The following is a 23,802-nucleotide window of genomic DNA, read 5'->3' as shown; positions in this document are numbered from 1 at the left end:
AGTTCTTATGAACATTCATTCATTCATTCAATCGTAATTACTGAGCACTTACTGTGTGCAGAGCCTGTACTAAGCGCTTGGGAAGTACAATTCAGCAACAAATAGAGACAATCCCTGTCCACAGTGGACTCAAAGTCTAACCCCTCCCCACATTTCCTCTATCTGTAGCTTATTTTAATATCTGTCTCCCACCACTAGACTGTAAGCTGCTTAAAGAAAAGAATCATGTCTTCTAACTCTAATGTACTGTTCTTTGCCGTGCCCTTAGTACAATGTCCAGCTCACAATAATCACTCCGTAAATACCACTGATTGATCAATAGTTTAAGGTTATGTATATATGGGATTTTTCCAAAAGGTTGATTCTCCCTGCCTGGATCCTTAGGGGCCAAAGGGTCTTCCTGATGGACATCTATCCATCACCCAGAAGTATTTATTGAGCATCTGCTGAATGTGAAGGCCTTCACTAAGTGCTTGGGAAAGTAGAACAGAAGGAAGACATACTGTTTGCTAAAAGGAGCTCACAGTCAAAAAGAGGATATGGAGACAAAAAGCATTTACAAATTATGTGCATAGCAGAATAAACAGGAAGTAGTTCAAGTATATTGGGTTAAAGTAGTGGAATAATTGAATATATAAATGAAAAAATAAATATACATACACAAAATGCTGAAAATAGGAATAAAATAGAATATGAGGGTTAAGGTAGCTATTGGGATGTTGTGAATTATTTGGAGAAGCCTTCCCAGAGGAAGTGGGATTTTAGGAAGGTTCTGGAAGATGGGGAGAACTGTAGTCTGGAAGACTTGTTGGGGAGAAAGTTCCAGGCCATGCTAGGTTCTCACTTTAGCACAAGAAAAAGGACAGAGGCGGGACAACCTTATGTGAGATAAAGTCAGAATGGAAGCTTGGGAAAAGTGAGGGGGTTTTTGTTTTTTACTTTATGATATTTGTTAAGCATTTACTTTGTGCTAGGCACTCTACTAAATACCTGGGTACATACCAGATTAATAGGATAGACACAATCCATGTCCAACATGGGGATCGCAGTCCTCAACCATTTTACAGATTAGTTAACTGAGGCACAGAGAAGTTAAGTGACTTGTTCAAGGTCACACAGCAAGGATTAGAGCTCAGGATGCAAACTGGGAATAACAGGTACAAGATGCCAGTATATAAGATGGGGAGAGATGACGGAGAACTTTGAAGAACCACACCTAGGGCTACCAGCCTCTCTGACCTGTTCTCTGCACTGCACCATCAATCCGCTTAGACTCCAGATACAGTGGTGAGGGGCTATCAGGGCTGGTGGAAAGACGTGAAAATAACTGCAACGTTATCAATTAATCAGGGGACGTTCAGATGACTTAGCTTCCCAGGAAGGCTCAAAATCAGAATTATATTAAGTCATTCCAAAAATATTACACCTTTCAGGTCAGCATAATCTCCATTAATGTTACTTTGCCATGCATTCTAATCCCAGCTCCACTGTGTGCTTGCTATGTGACATTAGGCAAGTTATTTCACTTCTCAGTGCCTTACTTTCCTCCTCTGTAAAATGGAGATTCAGTGTCTGTTCTCCCTCCTACTTAGACTGTGAGCCCCATGTGGGATAGGGACTGAGTTCAATCTGAATAACTTGTATCTATCCCAGCGCTTAGAACAGTGCCTGACACATAGTAAGCATTTAACAAATACCATAATCACCATTCAGCATTAAGTTTGTCCCACAGAGATTCAGGCCCCAACTGGAATCTCCTACAATAAAATGATTTTCAAAAATCACACCTCATTCTACAGGCATGATCTTAATTTTTAAGCTCAACTCACTCTATGCTTCAAGGCTCTCCATCACCTTGCCCCCTCCTACCTCTCCTCCCTTCTCTCTTTCTACTCCCCACCCCACACGCTCCGCTCCTCTGCCACCCACCTCCTCACCGTCCCTCGGTCTCACCTATCCCGCCGTCGACCCCTGGGCCACATCCTCCCACTGTCCTGGAATGCCCTCCCTCCTCACCTCTGCCAAACTCTCTTCCCCTCTTCAAAGCCCTACTTAGAGCTCACCTTCTCCAAGAGGCCTTACCAGACTGAGCTTCCCCTTTTCCCTCTGCTCCCCCTCTACCCCCACCTTCACCTCCTCTCAGCTAAGCCCTCTTTTCCCCCCCTTTCCCTCTGCTCCTCCTCATCTGCCTTCCCCTCTCCTCAGCACTGTGCTCATCCACTCAATTGTATATATTTTTATTACCCTATTTATGTTGTTAATGAGATGTACATCACCTTGATTCTATTTATTGCTATTGTTTTAATGAGATGTTCATCCCCTCGATTCTATTATTGCTATTGTTTTTGTCTGTCGGTCTCCCCGAATTAGACTGTAAGCCTGTCAATGGGCAGGGACTGTATCTGTTACCGATTTGTACATTCCAAGCGCTTAGTACAGTGCTCTGCAAATAGTAAGCACTCAATAAATATTATTGAATGAATGAAAGAGTAATCTTTCTCTTTCACTGGAGGGCACAGGGTCATAAAGTTTTAAACTCCCATTGTAACAATTCATATGATAAAAGCTTGCATGAGCTGGCCCTGGCTCACTGTTCCTGAGTCCTCTGAGCACCTAAAAAAATCTGGCCAATGGCCTAGGATCAGAGTCTGTCCTTCCCCCAATCCGCTGTCCCCAACCCCTACATCTAAGGAAAGTGTCAGCTGGAGAGGGTCATGGTGCAGGCTGGGGTGCTAGCAAGGCACGTTCATTCATTCATTCAATAGTATTTATTGAGCGCTTACTATGTGCAGAGCACTGTACTAAGCGCTTGGGATGAACAGGTCGGCAACAGATAGAGACAGTCCCTGCCGTTTGATGGGCTTACAGTCTAATCGGGGGAGATGGACAGACAAGAACAATGGCAATAAATAGAGTCAAGGGGAAGAACATCTTGTAAAAACAATGGCAACTAAATAGAATCAAGGCGATGTACAATTCATTAACAAAATAAATAGGGTAATGGAAATATATACAGTTGAGCAGACGAGTACAGTGCCGAGGGGATGGGAAGGGAGAGGTGGAGGAGCAGAGGGAAAAGGGGAAAAAGAGGGTTTAGCTGCAGAGAGGTAAAGGGGGGGTGGCAGAGGGAGTAGAGGGAGAAGAGGAGCTCAGTCTGGGAAGGCCTCTTGGAGGAGGTGAGTTTTAAGTAGGGTTTTGAAGAGGGGAAGAGAATCAGTTTGGCGGAGGTGAGGAGGGAGGGCGTTCCAGGACCGCGGGAGGACGTGGCCCAGGGGTCGACGGCGGGATAGGCGAGACCGAGGGACAGTGAGGAGGTGGGCGGCAGAGGAGCGGAGCCTGCGGGGTGGGTGGTAGAAAGAGAGAAGGGAGGAGAGGTAGGAAGGGGCAAGGTGATGTAGAGCCTTGAAGCCTAGAGTGAGGAGTTTTTGTTTGGAGCGGAGGTTGATAGGCAACCACTGGAGGTGTTTAAGAAGGGGAGTGACATGCCCAGATCGTTTCTGCAGGAAGATGAGCCGGGCAGCGGAGTGAAGAATAGACTGGAGAGGGGCGAGAGAGGAGGAAGGGAGGTCAGAGAGAAGGCTGACACAGTAGTGTAACTGGGATATAACGAGAGCCTGTAGCAGTAAGGTAGCCATTTGGGTGGAGAGGAAAGGGCGGATCTTGGCGATACTGTAGAGGTGAAACCGGCAGGTCTTGGTAACGGATAGGATGTGTGGGGTGAACGAGAGAGACGAGTCAAGGATGACACCGAGATTGCAGGCCTGAGAGACAGGAAGGATGGTCGTTGGGTGGATCCCTGGGAGACTGCATGGGTAACCGGCTGACCAATGGGAAATCACCATGTATGAGTGAACTCACCAGAAGGATGTGTCAGAGGTCCCAGGAAACACATCCCCAACTGCACTGAATTTGGGCCAGGGATCTGGGCTCAGGTCAGACAGAATGGAACCATAATCAGGGCCGGCTTGGGTCGAGGAAGTCCAGCCCATACAGGGCTCTCATGGAATCTACAGTGATGAAAAATCCAGGCTAAGTGTGCTCATCCTATCAGCTCTCAGAATAATGATTTACATGGGTCTATGGACTCACTGAAACCAAGACAAGGCCCACAATCTGAGTCCCTATTGTTACAGAGCAGCTGAATTAGATTTGCTCAGTTCTATTACATAGGAGCTGCTGTAAATCTTCCACTGTAATTTTTAGGGTGCCCATTGTTATGCACACTCATACAGGCAACACAACTGTTTCTTCCATCCCAAGGTCATGGTGAATTTGAGCAGGCTTATGTTGTTGAAGAACATTCCCTAATTCCCTAGTGGCAAAAATTCCCTAGGAGTGAAAATACACATTATGACAGAACTGGTATACTTTAAGATGCTATTCATTCATACATTCATTCCTTCAATGGGATTTACTAAGTTGCTCATCATGTACAAAGCACTCTGAAGGGAATTTCAGAGGCCAAAGCAAAAGAGGCCCCCAAAATCTTCCCTCCTTTGATAGAGATGTTAGCAATAGCACAAATGCAAACCGTACAAAGAGACAAAAACCAAGGCAGAAGTATAAAAGTGATGGAATTTGTTAAACACTTACTATGTACTAAGCTCTGGGGAGGATACAAGGTAAACAGGTTGTCCCATGTGAGGCTCACAGTCTTAATCCCCATTTTACAAATGAGGTAACTGAGGCATAGAGAAGTGAAGTGCCTTGTCCAAAATCACAAAGCTGACAAGTGGTAGGGCCAGGATTAGAACCCATGATGCCTGATTCGCAACCCATGCTCTTTCCACTATACTACACTGCTCCTCAGAAGTATGTAACATAAAGATGGGCAAGCAAATATTCATAATTTTAGTGAATCAAACAAGTAAAAAAATAAAGGTACCAGGAGAGATTTGGAAAATCACTCAAGTAAAATTGCATGGGTTTGTTTTTATTTACACAATCGGAGAAAGAAGTTTATAATATAGTTACCAAATCAATATTCTGTTCTAATACACCAGCTCAAACTCTCTCAGATGCTTAAGCCTCTAATCCATGGCTCCATCAGTCTCCTCAGTGGTACCCTGGTCTACAAGCTCTGCCCCCTTCAATTTACACTACATATTGCTTACCAGATCATCTTCTGGAAGTAGCTGTCCATACACATCTCTCCACACCTCAAAACACACAACACTAGCTTACCGTGTCCCTCCACATCACACAAAACCTCCAATCGGCATCAAGGCTCTCCAACTGTCCCCATCTTAGTCAGTTCCTCTATTCACTTGCCACTCCAACTTCCTCTCTTCATTTCTCCCATGCTAACCTAACTGTCCCCCTGCTTTGGCTGATTTCCTGAGAGGAAACTCTCTCCCTCCTAAAATTTGAAAGACAACTATTTCCTATATTCAAATCTCCCCTGAAATTCTATCTCCTTTTCCAATAAGCCTGGTCCAATAAATTCCCAGCATTCCCAATCATATAAATCCATCAGCTCTCTTCAGCACTTATTTATAGCTATCTTCAGCACTTCTGTATATAGCCTATTACATTTTACAGTTTGATTATTCTGAATTTTTTTTAATGCTTGCCTTCCCCATTGTGATGTATGTTCCTTGTGGGCAGGGAATGTTTCACTTGCTTGTTTTGTGCTTTCCAAGTCCTTCTTGCAAAGAACCCAGTGGGTGTTCAATAAATGCTATTATTACTACTCTTCCTGGAATTTCCTCTCATCTCAGCCTTGTCAAACCACATCCTTCCCCTCCTTAAAAACCCCCTCCTCCAGGAGGTATTCCCTAATAAATTCCCCCCATCTTCTCAATAGAGAGGGCAGTCTTCCAGTTTATGGCTGGACTGTTCCAGATTTAGTGCTAGATGCCTTTATGACCACTGTTTTAATTTTCCACACCCAACCTCCCTCAGTTAGAGTCCCTAATTTCAAATTCCTGACTCAGAACAGACATCTCAGAAAAGAAATCCAAGTTCACACAAACCTGGGAGGGGTACAGAAAGAGTCTGGAACAATCAAGAGGGTCATGGCCAATCATCAATCAATGGTATGTATTGAGTGCTTACTTTGTGCAGAGCACTACGTTAAGAACTTGGGTAAGTTCAATACAGTAGGGTTGGTAGAAACGTTCTCTGCCCACTGCGAACTTACTCTAGAAGGGGAGAGAGGCATTAATATAAAAAAAATCATTTACAGATATATACATAAGTGCTGAGGGCATGAGGGTGGGGAGAATACCTAATGGCCGAGATCAAGGGTCTGCCAGTCAATGCTATTTATTGCTTGCTTACCGTGTGCAAAGTACTGTAGTAGCACTCGGGAAAGTAAGGTATAATAATATAAAAGACACAGGTTCAGGTCAATTCAGGTTCAATGACGAGGACTTCCGCAAAAACGGCAGCCCCACAAGAAGTCACAGGATAAATTGTCAACAATGCTTATCTCCTCCATCTTGGAATGTGCCTAAATATGGAGTCCTCATGTCTGCTGAGTAAATAATATTCATTTGCAAAATTAGTTTGCATGCCAAAATATCTATTTGTTTAATAGAGTGGATCAAACTCCAGCACAGACTGCGTGGCCTATCAAGAGTTGATTAAAGAGAGTTACAATATGCACTGGGCATTTCTAGAAAAACCTTTAAAAGTTTGTGATACATTTATTTACCTAGATGAAGAAAAAGAAAACTGCCTTAAAGGATTTTAGTCATTTGTTTTGTGAGCCTGATTAAAATATTCCATTATATAATGTCCACTTGCAATCTAAGAAACAAGACTATTTCTTAGTGAAATGTAATTTGTTTAAAGATGAATAAGGAAAAAGAAACAAGGAAATTAAAAACACAAGAAACTTATGTTTATGTATATAAACCCCTGACTCAAACCAACAAAGAAATCCAAAATTTTGGGACTCTCCAATCTTATCACATCCTGTTATTTCTTATTTCCCCTCCACACAATAGTGTGGATTAGACACAGACGAACAAATTCAACTTTTAATTTCCTGCCATCTGTTCCAACCTGAACATTATTTAAGCACCCGGTCAGAAGGGTTGGGATTTTAATAATTTTGAATGCCAATTATTCCATCAAAGTTACAACCATTTTGGTTAATTGCATTCTGTAGCAAGGGTATCTCAATCAGAAAGGCCTGATTCCACTCTTCTCCTCAATGAGTGTTTCTCTTTAAGAGAATTCTTGGGGTACATTTCAGATGGTACCGGGACTGTTTCCTACCTGATAACCTTGTATCTGCCTCGGCACTTATCTGCTTGGCACATAGTAAGTCTAAAAACTAGCACCATTATGATACAAGGAGTTCAGTTTGGGTCAGTCCTGAAGGACAGCTTTCTCTACTCAGATCTGAGCTGAAAGAAACCCAAGACAGGGCACCATCAGCAGCTCTGTAGCCTTCCAACATAACTCAAGTCCCCACCAAACTCACAGGTGAGGGAGCTCTCCTCTGAGGTGGGAGGACCTATCCACAACCTGGCATCTCTGCTGAGATTACCAATGAAGCAGGACCCATGATTGGAACTCTTTCCAGGAGTCTCTCCTTAACATAATGAGCAGCAGTGTGGATTAGTGGAGAGGACACAGGCCTGTGTTCAGAAGGTCACAGGTTCTAATTCTGTCTCCACCACTTGTGTGACCTTGGCCAAGTCACTTCACTTTCTCTGTAAAATAGGGATTGAGATTGTGAGCCTCATGTGGGATGGGGACTGCGTTCCACCCGATTTGCTTGTATCCACCCCAGTACTTAGCACAGTGCCTGGCACGTAGTAAGCATTTAACAAATAAAATATTATTTTGCCAGCTACCTCTATAAGAGCACCCAATAGTAGCACTTCTTAAAGTGGCTAAATGGAGGTTTTTCCTCTTCTCTAAGCAGAGTGAGGGGAAGAATCCCTAATATTTATGTAACAACCACGGGCTACAACACCAGGATGGAGAGAGTGAAAAATATGATTAGAGAGCTCTGTTTCTGGTAATACTGGGCAAGTATTATAAATGAAGGAGATAGAGGCTAACTACAGGTTTCAAATTCAATATTTTCTTTTGCTCAGCAAGGCTAAGTTCACAGCTTTACTTGCCAGTCCTGTTTACAGGATGGAGAGGGGAGAACTTGTTGCCCAGATGTGAATCGTTAAGGATATCCATTCACAGTCATACCCACAACAGCAGGGAGACAGTGTGTCCTAAGAGAAGGAGCCAGAATGGGGAACAGGAGACCTGGGTTATAGTCCTGGCTCTGACACTTAATTATAATAATTGTGGTATTTGTTAAGCACTGTCCTAAATGCTGGGGCAGACTCAAGAAAATGAGATGGGACACAGTCCATGTCCCACATGGGACTCACAGTAGAAGGTCAAGAAAGCATTAAATCAAAATTTATATATGAGGAAGCCAGGGCACAGAGAAGTTAGGGGACTTGCTTAAGGTCACAGGGCAGGCAAGGGGAAGATCCAGGATTAGAATCCAGGCCTCTTGACTCCCAAGTCCTTGCTGTTTCAACGTGACTCTGCTACTTTCAATAACTAATGGGCAAGTCATGTAAACCTCTATGTACCGCAGTTTCCCCACAGTTTCCCCAACTGTAAAATGGCTATAAAATACTAGTTGGGTATAAAATACATGCTTAGAATTCCTTAACTCCCATTCTCTCCTAGACCCCCTCCAATCTGGCTTCCATCCCCTCCACTCTACCGACACTGCTCTCTCTAAGGTCACCCGTGACCTCCTTCTTGCCAAATCCAATGGCTCCTACTCCATTCTGATCCTCCTTGACCTCTCTGCTGCCTTTGACACGGTCGACCATCCCCTCCTCCTCCATACCTTATCTCACCTTGGCTTCACGGACTCCGTCCTCTCCTGGTTCTCCTCTTACCTCTCTGGCCGGTCATTCTCGGTCTCCTTCGCCGGCGCGTCCTCCCCCTCCCATCCTTTAACTGTTGGAGTTCCTCAAGGGTCAGTTCTTGGCCCTCTTCTGTTCTCCATTTACACTCACTCCCTCGGTGAACTCATTCGCTCTCACGGCTTTGACTACCATCTCTACACAGATGACACGCAGATCTACATCTCCGCCCCGTCCTCTCCCCCTCCCTTCAGGCTCGCATCTCTTCCTGCCTCCAGGACGTCTCCACCTGGATGTCGGCCCGCCACCTAAAACTCAACGTGAGCAAGACTGAGCTCCTCATCTTCCCTCCCAAACCCGGTCCTCTCCCAGACTTCTCTATCACCGTGGATGGCACGACCATCCTTCCCGTCTCTCGGGCCCGCAATCTCGGTGTCATCCTTGACTCGTCTCTCTCGTTCACCCCACACATCCTATCCGTTACCAAGACCTGCTGGTTTCACCTCTACAGTATCGCCAAGATCCGCCCTTTCCTCTCCACCCAAATGGCTACCTTACTGCTACAGGCTCTCGTTATATCCCGGCTAGACTACTGTGTCAGCCTTCTCTCTGACCTCCCTTCCTCCTCTCTCGCCCCACTCCAGTCTATTCTTCACTCCGCTGCCCGGCTCATCTTCCTGCAGAAACGATCTGGGCATGACACTCCCCTTCTTAAACACCTCCAGTGGTTGCCTATCAACCTCCGCTCCAAACAAAAACTCCTCACTCTAGGCTTCAAGGCTTTACATCACCTTGCCCCCTCCTACCTCTCCTCCCTTCTCTCTTTCTACCGCCCACCCCTCACGCTCCGCTCCTCCACCGCCCACCTCCTCACCGTCCCTCGGTCTCGCCCATCCCGCCGTCGACCCCTGGGCCACGTCCTCCCACGGTCCCGGAACACCCTCCCTCCTCACCTCCGCCAAACTGATTCTCTTCCCCTCTTCAAAACCCTACTTAAAACTCACCTCCTCCAAGAGGCCTTCCCAGACTGAGCTCCTCTTCCCCCTCTACTCCCTCTACCGCCCCCCCCTTCACCTCTCTGCAGCTAAACCCTCTTTTCCCCCTTTCCCTCTGCTCCTCCCCCTCTCCCTTCCCATCCCCTCAGCACTGTACTCATCCGCTCAACTGAATATATTTCCATTACCCTATTTATTTTGTTAATGAATTGTACATCGCCTTGATTCTATTTAGTTGCCATTGTTTTTACGAGATGTTCTTCCCCTTGACTCTATTTATTGCCATCGTTCTTGTCTGTCCGTCTCCCCCGATTAGACTGTAAGCCCGTCAAACGGCAGGGACTGTCTCTATCTGTTGCCAACTTGTTCATTCCAAGCGCTTAGTACAGTGCTCTGCACATAGTAAGCGCTCAATAAATACTATTGAATAGTTCTTCCTAGACTGTGGGCCCCCGAGGAACAGGGACTACGTCCACTCTGATTATTTGGTATCCACCCCAGCATTCAGCACAATGCTTGGAACATAAGTACTCAATAGTACTATTATTATTACTGTCATTATTACTATTAACATCCAGAAAGAGTGATGCATTAGCCATAGGTCATTCTAGGATTCAGAAGGGCTGGTCTGCAGAGGGGTCCTTTCCTTCAAGGGATTATTATAAAGTCAGGGAGCTTCTGAGTGGAGACCTGGAGATGACTCCTTATGTTCATCCTCCATGGCTCCTTTTTCCTCTCCATCTGGCCCTGACCATATCAGCATGGATAATCGACAGTTAATTTTGAATTGTAAATGAACAGGACACTTGGTAAAGCCATTTAGGAGAGTGGAAATCAGTTTTGTTAATAAATAGGCATGCTCTGTATTTCAAGGTGTCAGTTTGGGGTCCCTGTCTCCTTTTATTTCTATTAGCCATAAATGGAACAAGCAATTGGAAAATGCCATTCAGCATCAGTCCCTTAGCATGTTCCAAGAGAAACAACAAGGAGAGGGTCAGAGGGAAGAGAAGGGGACAGAGGGAGAAGGAGAAGAGGACAGAGGAGAGGCAATTCACAAGAAAAACCAAATAGCAAATATGATAAATCAGAAAATTGTGCCATACATTTCACCTGCCTTGAAACATGGGTTTTGGGGACTAGACAACTGACCAGAAACTACCTTAGCCACAATTTAAAGGAGGTAAATGGTGACTATTGGGGAATTTAAACTAAGGGTGCTTAAAAAAAGGGAAACATATCAAACACAATCACAAATCAAAACGACTTTCCCACTTTTGACTGACGCAAGAGAAATCCAAACACCTTGGTCTGCACCGTCAACTGGATCGAACATACACTGCCTCTACCTTATCCTCTCTCCTAGTCCACTGTACTCGTATGTGACTCAGAGCAAGCATTTCCAACAAATCAAGCCAGATGGTAAATGTGTCTGAAGCCTTCTGCCCTTGATCTGCATTAAAGATCATTACCCTGAGCTGGTGTCCTAGCTTAACTACTACATAAGGTCACCGAGATGCCAAGCCTTCAGAGAAGCAAGATCTAAAGTGTGTGTCCCTCAGAGTTAGCTCTAGTGTCAGGCAACATGCCACTTAAACTTTCAAACATCTATTTGTCAGTGAGTGAAAGACACAAAATAGAACGTGTGGTTAACCATATTGAGAGCCCTAATCACAGATGTAAGGATTAAGAGGAAGAGAAAAAAGGAGATCTAGAAGAGACCTGGGTAGGAGACCTAGCATGCAGGGCAGATAGAGAAAAAGAATGAAATCATTTTAGAAGCACATCCAAAAGCTTACCTCGCTGACCCAAAGCAGAAGAGGTTATTTTCTTTGCCTTGTCAAACGGCCACAGCCAACACATATAAAGCATGCTGCAAATCTCCTCTGTGAGACTGGGCAAAGTTTGTGCAATCGATGGACTAGTTCGCTGAAGAACAAATTAGGTTGAGGCCCCTCATCTTCAGGGCCCTTTCATCCCTTCAACTCTTCCTTACGCTACCACAAATGACCTCCATAAAATCCAGGTGTGTCTACTTTAACAACTCCCCTCTGGGGAACTGAGATATTCTTTAAATGGCAATTTCATTGAAAGAGGTTTTTTTTTCCAACCTTGACACATGGCCCCAAGTAACAACACCGTGATTCACATGAAAAACAAAAATAAGGAACAAGAACCACTATATGGGATGAACAGTGTAAATATCTGAATGTTGGTGCAGGAACCAAGAGTTAGAGAGAGGTTATCACATGTGCATATTGTCAACCACTTACTGGCTGGTCTAATTAATTCAGACAACCATGTGATCTCAGCTGTGCACCAAAGATCCCAGAGGCTCCTAAATACTTCCCAACATCCCCTGGAAGTTAGATGCCTTAGTGCTGCCTTAGAATAGAGAAAAAGGTAGTTTCACAGGAAATGAAACCAGGCAGAAACAGTGACAGTAAAAGGGAAATGATGATAATCGGTGAGATCCACGATAAAGATCATAAGGGGAGGCCGAGCGTGGTCTTCAGAGGAAATGAAATACAGAACTGGGCTTAAAAAACAATCATTTTTCTCATGAAAAAGGTCTCTAGTTTATACTCTTCTGTCCCCTCCAACCATCCCTGGAGATTTTATTTTCCTTAATTAAAATTTCAGTTTGGTGGAAACAGGCAAGCCCAGCAGATAGGCTATGCAAACACCTTGATCTGGTATATCATGAACTGCAAGTAAGCAGCAAACTTCCTGCCACTGGAGCCCAAGCCTTCCACGGACACATACATAGCCTGTGAGAAATGACTATACATGTTGAATGCAGTAAATTGAAGGTGTCACATGAAAGACAATCAGGACATATCCTAGTACAGTTATGCTTTTTAATTAGAGACAAATACCAGAAAAACACCTTACAGTTATAAACCCCTTGCTATCTAATACAACAAACTTAGCCAAAATACTACCCCTCACTTATGACCAGTCTCAACTCTAGGTCATATTTAAGGTACGCTTGTAGTATTTTGCCTCTTTGCTCATCCAGCTTATAGATTTTTACGCTGAAAGTAACAACTTCAGAAATCCCTTTACTTTCTGAAGGTACCTGAAATCTTAGAAATGTTTATAAAAGACCAGTAAGCAACTGGTCATCTGACTTCAAAGGTCTGTTCTGATTACACCAGAAGTAGACGACACAAAAACATTAACCAGTTAAACCAGTCTCTTAGTAGAATCAGGACTAAGCATTTAATGCATCCAATACTTCACCCTCCCTTCACTCCAAAAGTGAAGGGATAATTAGATTTCAAAGTGAATTCTTTTTATTCTCTAAAAACTGGTGGTCTTTTTGCCAAAACCAAAAGAAACCCACTCATCTTTAAAACCTCAGTGTGCCTTCCATTTCTTTCCAACTCAGACCGAGTGAATGAATTAGCAACGCAAGAAAACCTCTTCCACAGTAACTATTCTCTTAACAGGAAAATATTCTCTCTGTGCCAGAAAAATTTCTCCCATTATACCCTGCAGCAGTGTGGTAATTTGCATATAGCCGCTGGCTTAAAAGGGAAGCAAACTAAAAGTCTTAGACCAGCTGAAAAAGCCATAGTCTCAATTATTTTTAAGTAGCTGAAAGGTCGAACTGCAGGCTACCACTACAATAATGGCACCTTCATAGCAATCATCAGATATTGCAGCATTTCTAACATTTCTCTATCCTTCAGGAAATCCAATCTAGTTGACTACGAGAAAAAGCTGAAGACCTTTACAAAAACAAAAATAAAACAAAGACGATTCATCACCTAAATGATGAGGATGGTAAATGAAGCAGATAGGTACTGCCTCTAATAAATCTATTTCCAATTGTAAAATTTCCTGAATGGAAAGATGCATTTGCCATTACAGATGAGGGCAGGGATTGTGTCACTTTAACTTCAACATATGGGGTCTGGATGTGTGCAGAATTAATAAACAGTATTCAATTAGTGATAATGACAATGAAAGAGGCTACATCTTCTAAATGTTATAAAAATTTTGATATTTCTGTGCCTATGCACTTTTATTAAACCACACATTCATTACAAAGTCTCTTTGGTAAAATGGGGGTTCAATATCTCTTTTCCCTCCTTCTGAGACTCTGAACATGATCAGGGACTGTGTCTGATCTGATTAACTTGTAACTACCCTAGCACTTAGTACAGTGCTTGGGACAAAGTAACACTTAACAAATACCATAGTTATTGTAACTATTATTAAGCATTACTGACATCTTCCCACCCCAACTCTGACGTCCTCCTGACTTTTCCATCACTGTAGACAGTTACCACCATTTTCCCTGTCTCACAAGCCTGTAAACCTTGGCATTATCCTCAACTCAACTCTCTCATTAAACTCATATATTCAATCTGTCCCCAAATCCTGTCAGTTCTACCTTTACAACATCGTTAAAATCTGCCCTTTCCTCTACACCCAAACTGCTACTATGTTGATCCAAGCACTTATCCTACCTCACCTTGATTACTGCATCATCCTCCCTGCTGACCTTCCTGACTCCTGTCTCTGCCCAACTCAGCCCATAATTCACTTTGCTGCCTGGATCATTTTTCTTAATAAAACATTCAGTCCATGTTTCCCGACTCCTCAAGAACCTCCAATGGTTGTCCATCCACCTCTGCAGGAAACAGAAACTCCTTATATTGGCTTTAAAGCACTGAATTACCTTGCCCTCTACTATCTTACTTTGCTGATTTCCCACAACAACCCAATACGCTCACTTCGTTCCTCTAATACCAACCTACTCACTATACTTCAATCTCGTCTATCTCGCTGCCGACCCCTCGCCCATGTCCTGCTTCTGACATGGAACTCCCTCCCCCTCCTTCATATCCGACAATCACTCTCCCCACCTTCAAAGCCTTATTAAAATCGCATTGCCTCCGAGAGGCCTTCCCCAACCAAGCCCTCATTTTCCCTACTCCCTTTCTCATCTGTGTCATCCTTGCACTTGAATTTGTTCCCTTTTTTCACCCCAAACTCAGCCCCAAAGCACTTAGGTTCATATCTGTAATTTATTTTAATGCCTGTGTCCCCATCTAGACTACAAACTACTTGTGGGTGGGTAACGTGGCTACCAACTCTGTTATAACATACTCTCCAAGCACTTAGTAAAGTGCTCTGCACACAGTAACTGCTCCGTAAATATGATGGATTGACCGTACTGACATGTGGAGTGGATCTGCCTTCACAGACTATCAGTCAAAAGCTCTGAACTCACTGGCCAAATCTGCACTGGGTCCGATATATTTTTTTCCATGAATATTTCTAGTGACAAATTCTCTTTTGACCCGACTGCACAGAGAGAACCTTACCCTGGGACATCCAGCTTAAAATTAGAGTCCTCAAACAAGGGCAAATAAAGGAGTCCTGTTAAAGGTGAGCAGGGGAAGGAGAGGCATTGATGACTGGATTCCCATTCACCCCCATACCTCCCGTCCCCAGTGAACATCCCAAAAGGAGCTCCAGAAGCAGTAAAGGGTAAAGTTTGGTCCTTTTCTTTGTGTTGCTCCCATTCCTGCATTCAGGGCCCCTAATGAGCAGAGATCACATCTAGCCCAAAACTCAAGTGACTCTGAAGGCTTGGACCTCTTGTTCCACCTGCGAGTCTGCCCCAATAACTCGAACATGAATCCAGTCTACTGACCAACAGAGAACATTTTGATCTCATTCAGGCCCCAGACTGATCCCCCATTCCACTGTCATCCCGGGATGGCTTTATGGCAGACCTCAGGCTTCGGGAGGGCTGGCAGGGAGGAGAGAGGTAGCAGGGTAGAGCCTCGCAGCACATCGGGGCAGCAGCTGACAAAGTAGAGAACACAATAACACCGCCAAAAATTCTAGTCTGTACAGGCTAAAGAAAAGGATTTCACACGATCTGAAAATAACAGGACAGTGGGATTTAAAAATGAGGCTGGAAACATTTGCACTGTAAAGGGATACAGAGGATCAGATTTGCTTTTTAGAAAGAAACATTATGAGCAAAATTAGAGACGGAAGCAGGGGGAGGAAGGAAGAGAGAAAGAGAGAGAGAGAGAGAGAGCACACAAATGCATGCAATAATCAGCCAGCATCCTGAAATGGCGGCCACATATTCCAAGTGTGAGTTCTAGTCCTCCATTTCTACTCACTCCATAACTTCGTTGGGTAGTTTCAGATGCTTATAAAATTTCTGCACGTTTCCAGAAATCCGAATGTGAATAATACCACTAATGGGATGGGATCACCACCACTGCCTCTCTAACTCCCTTCTATCCACATTTTTCCCTTATTTACCATTAAACAGATGCAGGGATGAAACTTCAGGACAACTTAGGGGGCTTTCATGGATGCAGAACATGTACTGTTTCCTTCTGGCTACACCCCACTGTGCCTGCCACCCCACTGTTCTTCAAATCCTTGGCTGTGGTTTTGAATTTAGATGCCACTAAGTAAAGAAGCATTAAAGTATTAATGCAGGGTGGATGCATTTCAATTTTAGGACTGTTTGAAGTTTATATATCAGCTTTTCAACTCTGCAGGCCCATGGCTGTTTCAGGAGAACACCCTCTCTAAGACTCATCCATATGGCCATGCCTAACCAATCTCTTTTGAACCTGATACCCTGAAGTACAGCTGTAAAAATAAACCACTCCAAAAGCTACTTTCTAATTCACCAAGCCACGTAGAGTACTTCTACTTTTAATATAAATTCATGGGCAACGCTATTAAACCACTGCTTAAGTAATTCAAGAGCAGGCCAACGCATGAATATGGGATTTTGTTCACTCAGTGTACTTCCACTGATGGAACTGGGGAAAGGGACACACAGCAGTAAAATTCAAGGGCCTCCCAGCTTCACCAGTATGGAAATCATTTAATGGCATAAAAGTAATTTAGCAGTAATATAGTTAGAGTTCCCAAGGCAAATAATTTCCATTCCCATCTCTGGGCACTACCCTGGTTGAAAGGAAAAGAAAATACCCCATGTTTTTAAAAATTATCATAATTCTCCACAGGGGTATTTTGATCTAAGATGCATGTTTGAATGTGGCATTTTTCTTATCTGGATGAATGATTTAAATTTAATCTAAAGACTTCTCCAGGTTGCGGATCCTCTTGCTCCATTTATCCATTCATCATGGTACATCTGCCTTTTCTCCCCTGTACACATTCTGTTTCTTCCTGGACTTTGTTCCAGTCTTATCCAAACCCATGCAAATAAAGCTCTCAGAAGTTAAACAGAATTTCTGCATATTTTCCTTCATATAAAATTGCATACATATACGAAAGCTAGATTTTCGATATCCTTTTGACAGTACTGTGTTCTTTCCCACTGCCTCTTGCCCAACCCCCAACCAGTAACCTGGCCTTTATATTTGATCGAGAACCCTGCCCGACGATTTCCTTGTTAGAGCTTTCCTGGGTTATCTCAAGAATGTGTCCAGGGTTGGGACACACTTGCTCATTCAACAAGAACCTGCAAGCCACTGATTCTTTCACTCTTAACATACAGATAAGATATGGCAACCCTACCAAGGCAGACCCCTCCAGACAGATGCTGTAACAACTGCAGTCCAGATCTCTGCTGTCTATCCCCATAGATATGATCTCATTTGCCCAATTCCCCAAGACCTTCAGAGGATATCTGCAAAATAAAGGGTAGGTCATACTATTCCCCCTGCCACCCATATAAGGGTTTCAGAATAGCAATACTTGTCTTCAGCCCAAGATGATCTGGGGGTTTTTTCCACATCACCTGCTAAAACGTGGCCTACAATTGGGATGAATGCCTTATTCCGCACAGTCCCATATCCTCTTTGGCAAAGTAATACCCTCTCATCTCACATTGCCCACAATGACGCCCACTCATCAACCCTCTAAATTGAATGCACTTACCCTACAACTGAAATCCAGCCCAACAAGATACCGTTTCTAGTTTTGTCATTTCCTATGAGTAGAGCTCCCTGAAATGACACTGGTAATGCTGCACACATTTGTTACAACTAGTTCCAGGAGTGCCTTAGATGTTTTTAACCAAATTATGCCGGCCCCAGAGTAGTCAATGTGTTTGTCGCCCACCAAAGAATCTTGCTCACCAAAGGAAGCACAAAGGCCTCTGAACGGAACCACAGTCTCAGCTCAGAGGGAGAGGGTGGGGCTTATGACAACCAGAGACACCTTCGAATTTCTCGACTTTTAGGTTAAAAAAAAAGAAATACTTCTCACGGTATTCTGCACTTTTTTTCAATCTTTTTTGAACAAGAAAACAAAGCTTCCATCACCGCTGATTTCTCATGCGGTAGCCCTTTTTAAAACTAGTTTCCCTGAAGAAAAAGTGGTTACTTGCCCCAGGCTACATAAAGCAAGTCCAGCAGCAGCAGCAGTGGTTTGCACCTCACACCCAGAATTCATCTGTCTGGAGTCACACACATTTGCTAGTCCCGGGAACACCACTGTGAGCATATTTGCCCAACTGATAAACTGCATTTTGGGCTTTTCCAGTCCTCAGCCATCTTCTAATCCTCCCCAGAAACACTACTGTCCCTCTGTAGGGGTGTGAGCCCCCTTTGGGGGGATGGAAGGGAAATGAGGGGAGGGAGAGGGGAGGGAGGGGCAGCAGAAGCTCACAACAATCTCCAGAGTTGGACAGATAGGCAACAGAGAGGGTAAAGAAAGAAACAGCATGGTCTGTGAGAAGCAGCATGGACTACTGGGTAGATCACAGGCTTGGGAGTCAAAATGATCTGGGTTCTAATTCTGGCTTTGACATTTGTCTGCTGTGTGACCTCAGGCAAGTCACTTCACATCTCTGTGTCTCAGTTCCCTCATCTGTAAAATGGAGAGTAAGACGCTCAGCCCCAGTGGGACAGGATCTGTGTCTAACCCAATTTGCCTGTATTTCCCTCCAGCACTCAGTACAGTCCCTGGCATATATTAAGCACTTAACAAATACCATCATAATTATTATTATTATTATCAAGAATTTTCCATCATATGGCCCTTCCCTACCACTGGAGGCCCATGGAAGAACTCAATCCCACAGAAAGCATGCCCTGTCTATAGAAGATTTTTCAGCCCCACTGGGATGAGTTGCAATAAAAAACACAAGGATTAGAGCTTCCTCCAACTAGCTGCCTAATTCACAGGAGCTCATCGGGGCCCTGAAGACCAATGTAAAGGCCATGAAAACTTTTCCAATTTGAGAATTGATTGTGTCCACACCTCCCATTAGGTTTGTCTCCAGCTAACTGGCAATTCATCAAATGAGCATTATTTCATTATGGTCATAATATCTTACAGTTAAGGGGAAGCTGATTCCACACACACACTCCACTTTATTTCTTTTATCATTATCAGAGCCTCATGAGGTCTTCAGAGGCATCCAAAGGTCCCACAGTTACTAAGGAACATGGGTTAAATGAGAGCCCAGGACTGGCGAATTCATGATTAAGGCTCTTTGCCAATGACTTCCAGGGGCTATTTCACAGAAGGATAGTTCATCCACCAAAAAATGTTTACAGCTGTATTTTTTTAATTAAGCTAACAATGACAAATAGATTTAAGGTGAAAGAATCTAGGCAAAAAAGTATTTAACAAATTATACGAAAAATGACATTTTCAATTAGAACATGATTATTTGATTTTATTGTGGGTTGCCTTGCCTAAAATACCAGGCAGCCCTTGCTTGAAAAACACTCTTCTCTACTCTGCTCCCACTTTGTTTCTTTAATACTTTGTTGTTCCTAATTCACAACTTATAAAACATCTCCAACCAAGACTGTGGTCCCTCTCCAGTCTGCATGCATCACAGTGAGTGGTTCATGGCCCTATTAGGCAATGTTACTGGTGTTTTTTCTATTTCACCACCCAAATGGAAGACTCATGTTACGGCAGCCCACCGCAGCAACTATGACCCTGGGATACATTTTCAGTGACTTCTATAGGGAGCTCAATTGCTAATTTTGTTATTGCCAGGAAATAAGACCGGGGTACTCAGTGAAATCTTGGCAAGAGGAACATTATCAAACATGACAAGAGGGTTGGCAAGATTTCTAAGGGAAACGCAAAAGGGTACAATAGTGAGCCATTAGAACAGGGAAAGAAGCATAAGAAACCCAAATTAGGCAAGTTCAGAAATTCAGATAATCCAGGCTTCTCCTAAATTATACCTCTAATACCCCAAAGAGATGCAGGTCTGTGTTTAGAGAAATGATGTTTTTCCCTCAGTCACCTCTTCAGAAATTTTATAACTCTTATAGTGAGAAAGTTTTTCTACACTGCTAATCTTGTGAATTTACCCATTTATTTATTTGTTATGTACTTATTTACTTGTATCTATTATCTATTTACTCGCTCTTAACTTAGGTATAGTTGACTTAAGTCTAATAATCAATTTCAATAAAAAATATTCATTGAGTGCTTACTGTGCTCAGAGCACTGTACTATGCACTTGGGAAAGTACAACAGATTTAGGAGACATGATACCTGTCCACAGGGAGTACAAATCCAGCAAGGGAGATAGATAGGAATGTAAATTACGGTTAGGGGAAAACAACAAGGAATAAGGAGTATACATAACTGAAACAAGGAAGCATGAATAGCTATGTACTTAAGTGATCCCCTCATGAGACTGAAAACTCTCCAAGGGCTAGAGCCATGCTTTTTTTCTGCTGTATATTTCTCAAAGCACTTAGTACACTGCTTTGCACATACCAGGCACTCAATAAATGTTGTTAATACCCACCCTAACAAATCCACCTTCCTGCAATTTAAGTCCATGATTTATGTTCAAGTCTCAATCACTCACCTGAAAAGAAGTACTAAGTCATCCTTTTCTTCCTTCCTGAACCCATCTCAATTCAAAAACCATTTTATCAGGAACCGCCCAAACTCTTTAATTCTTCTTCACATTTGAGAATATCGCGAGACTGAGGCAAAATAGAAAACAGCACCAGGCTTAGGAAGCAGTATATACATCAGTAGAACAGGGAAGCAGTGTGGCTCTGTGAAAAGAGCACGGGCTTGGGAGTCAGAAGTCATGGGTTCAAATCTTGGCTCAGCCACGTCAGCTGTGTGATTTTGAGTAAGTCACTTAACTTCTCTGAGTCTCAGTTACCTCATCTGTAAAATGGGGATTAAGACTGTGAGCCCCAAGTGGGACAACCTTATATGCTCCCCAGCACTTAGAACAGTGCTTTGCACATAGTAAGCGCTAAACAAATGTCCTTATTATCATTATTATTAGGAAATAGTTTTTGAGTGTGCAAGGTGTGGTCAGGACTACCAGATCCCTTTTCAGCCATACCTGTACCCACGAGTAAATTTCCCTATCACTGGCATCATCTTTGAATATGAAAGACAACTATAATGTACATATATTTATTACTGGGAATAATAAAAACCATTTGCAAACTGAAGTACAAACAATAGGGCTTTTTTTTTGTTTTGCTTTTTTTCATACACGGCTGAAGAAAAGGTCATTTCTCACCCTATCCAATGCAATTTGGGGCAGGAAACAGAGGCCACTGTACCCACTCCAAACACTAGGTGAATCGGGGACAGAACCAGTAAAACAGAGCATTCTGGAATGCCAGTGTTGCCTTAAGTGCCAAAAATAATGAAAGAAAGCACAGACAATACAATACTTGTACTCAAGGTGCTTTCTACTTTCAAAGCCGAATTTGTCTAGAAATGGGCATCAACACCTATAGGTTTGGGGGTGGAAAAAACGTTCTATTGGATATCTTATAATCACCAGGATTTAAATCTCCCATAGACAATACACTTTCATCAGCAGCAAAGTGATTCCCGCTGTACCTACCTAAACCCCATACTCAGCTCAGAAGAGAACAAGATTAGATCAGAAGAGCCTACCAACATTGCTTCACACACTACTGAAAAGTCCCCATGACCACCTGTGAAAGGAATGATTCAAACCAAACCTATGCTAAGTCCCGAAACTATGTCACAGGTAATAGTTAATTTGGAAATTAGAAATCCACTGGGCCATTATTGTCCATGAGTAGCATCAGTACCAGAGCCATTATTACCCATAGTAATAATGATCACAGCAAAATGAAGGAAACCAGAAATAGGATCTATGACTGAGAAAAGTTGGAGCAGAGAGGAAGCATTTAATCAGTATAATGTTCTCTTTCCCATCCAGGATGAATCTAGCAAGGCACATTCCGGCAGAAAAAAAAAAAGGCCAAATCTCTACCAAATCTCTGGTGCACCACAGCTGAGGCTTGCCTCACTGGACCAAGAATGAAGCCTGCAGTTACACACACCTCACTGCTTGGTGACGCAGAGGGATACAGTGATTCCCACTGAGAATCTGCGTGGTTCTAGGCCCCTAAGGGTGCACAGGATAGAGAATCACCATACAGGATGCTCCCTGCCAACAACTCCCCACTCATCTCCTGACATGCCCTGGCCAAGCCTATCACCTAGATAAACATGTGCAAGGGTGCCACAAGTGCCTATTCTGCTCCTCCCAAGAATATGCTACATAGCAATAATCTAGTGATCTAGCTCTTTCCTCCTAGACTCTCTAAGCACTTTACCTATTCATCCTGATCCTAACAAGATGGGCATAAACTTCTGTTGGAGGCATAGCAACACTCTGGCCACTCAGATTCCATGTAGGGGGTTAGGGAAGGGAGTTGAAATGGCCTGAAAGAACTGCTCCTTCTGTGGAAGGCAAGAAGCAGCAAGGCCTAATGGGAAGAACATGGGCCTGGGAGTCAGAGGACCTAGGTTCTAATCCCAGCTCTGTCACTGGCCTGTTACGTGACCTTGGACAGTCTCTTAAGGTCTCAGTGCCTTATTTTCTCATCTGTAAAATGGGGATTAAATGCCTGTTCTCCCTCCCTTTTAGCCTATGAGTCCCTGTGGGACAGGGACTGTGCCCAGCGTGACAACTGTATCTACCCCAATCAATTGATCAGGTGAGTGTTTTACTATATGCAGAGCACTGTACTATGTTCAGAGCACTGTACTAAGCACTAGGGAAAGTACAATATAGCAGAGTTACCCCAACTAATACAGTGTTTGTGGCGAATACCACAACTATTCTTATTAAGAAACAGACTCACCATTTTTTTCAGAAGTGTTCCAGTTGTAAGGTAAAAAGAGTCCTCCCTTTTACCACGGTTACAAGGCTACATTGAGGTTTAGTGAATTAATATTCAATATGTTTCTAAAGCCCTCTGTAGTTACTTAAATGATTACCTCTAAAAGGGTAAATGGATAGAGTCACATACATCTATTACACAAATTTCACAAATGGACAAACTGAGTCAGAGCAGTGAAGGCCTGCCCAAGGTCATTCTATGAGTAAGTAGAGAACTGGATATAACATTCAACTATCCTGACTCACATGCTCCCCTACTCTAAACCACAAACTTCATTTCCTCTCCTGAACCCTGAGACTATATATGCATATATTTTCTGCATGTAATAACAAAATTAGACAACACCAATATTAGGATCATGGGTGAGGCAGTGAAGATAAAAGAAAATAATGGTGCCATAATTTGCCAGGGAAAAACTATTAAAGATTTAATTTTAAAATCAATAGCTCTTATGCCAGTTGCACTGAAATAACCTTTCCTCTCATTGTTATATAAATCAGCTGTACAATTTCTCAAGGGAAATATTGTAGTACTATATACATGCCTAATGACCCCTTGGGGATTTTTGAAAGAAAAATATTTAGGTAACAATTATAGAAGAAGGAGAAGACCAGTGATCAGATTCATTATCCTATTTAGTTTAAGCATGTTAGGTACAGCTAAGAACCCATTTTGTTTGGTTTGGGGTTTTTTATTTTTGTTTTTGGTTTTCCAATTTGGGGTGACTTTATAGCAAAAAAAAAATATTTTAATAAATGGAAAAAACCCACAAACTTCCTTCAGATTTTCCCATCGTTAAATGAGCCATTGTTTGAATCA

General features: G+C 43.1%; 1 protein-coding gene across 4 annotated transcripts in view; it reads right to left on the bottom strand.

Moving 5' to 3' along the window:
- HIVEP2 (HIVEP zinc finger 2) overlaps positions 1–23,802 on the bottom strand; it is a 228,362-nt gene that overhangs the window by 174,006 nt on the left and 30,554 nt on the right. The window contains exon 1 of one of the 4 annotated variants that reach the window (XM_029047979.2): positions 3,859–4,012. The exons of the other annotated variants lie outside the window; for them this stretch is intronic. The gene's annotated coding sequence lies outside the window, so the exon portion shown is untranslated. Of the gene's footprint in view, positions 1–3,858; positions 4,013–23,802 lie in introns of those variants that run through there. 4 annotated transcript variants of the gene reach the window in all.

The sequence above is a fragment of the Ornithorhynchus anatinus genome, chromosome 2 (genome assembly GCF_004115215.2).
Source record: "Ornithorhynchus anatinus isolate Pmale09 chromosome 2, mOrnAna1.pri.v4, whole genome shotgun sequence".
Taxonomy (NCBI): domain Eukaryota; kingdom Metazoa; phylum Chordata; class Mammalia; order Monotremata; family Ornithorhynchidae; genus Ornithorhynchus; species Ornithorhynchus anatinus.
This window is presented reverse-complemented; position numbering and strand designations above follow the sequence as displayed.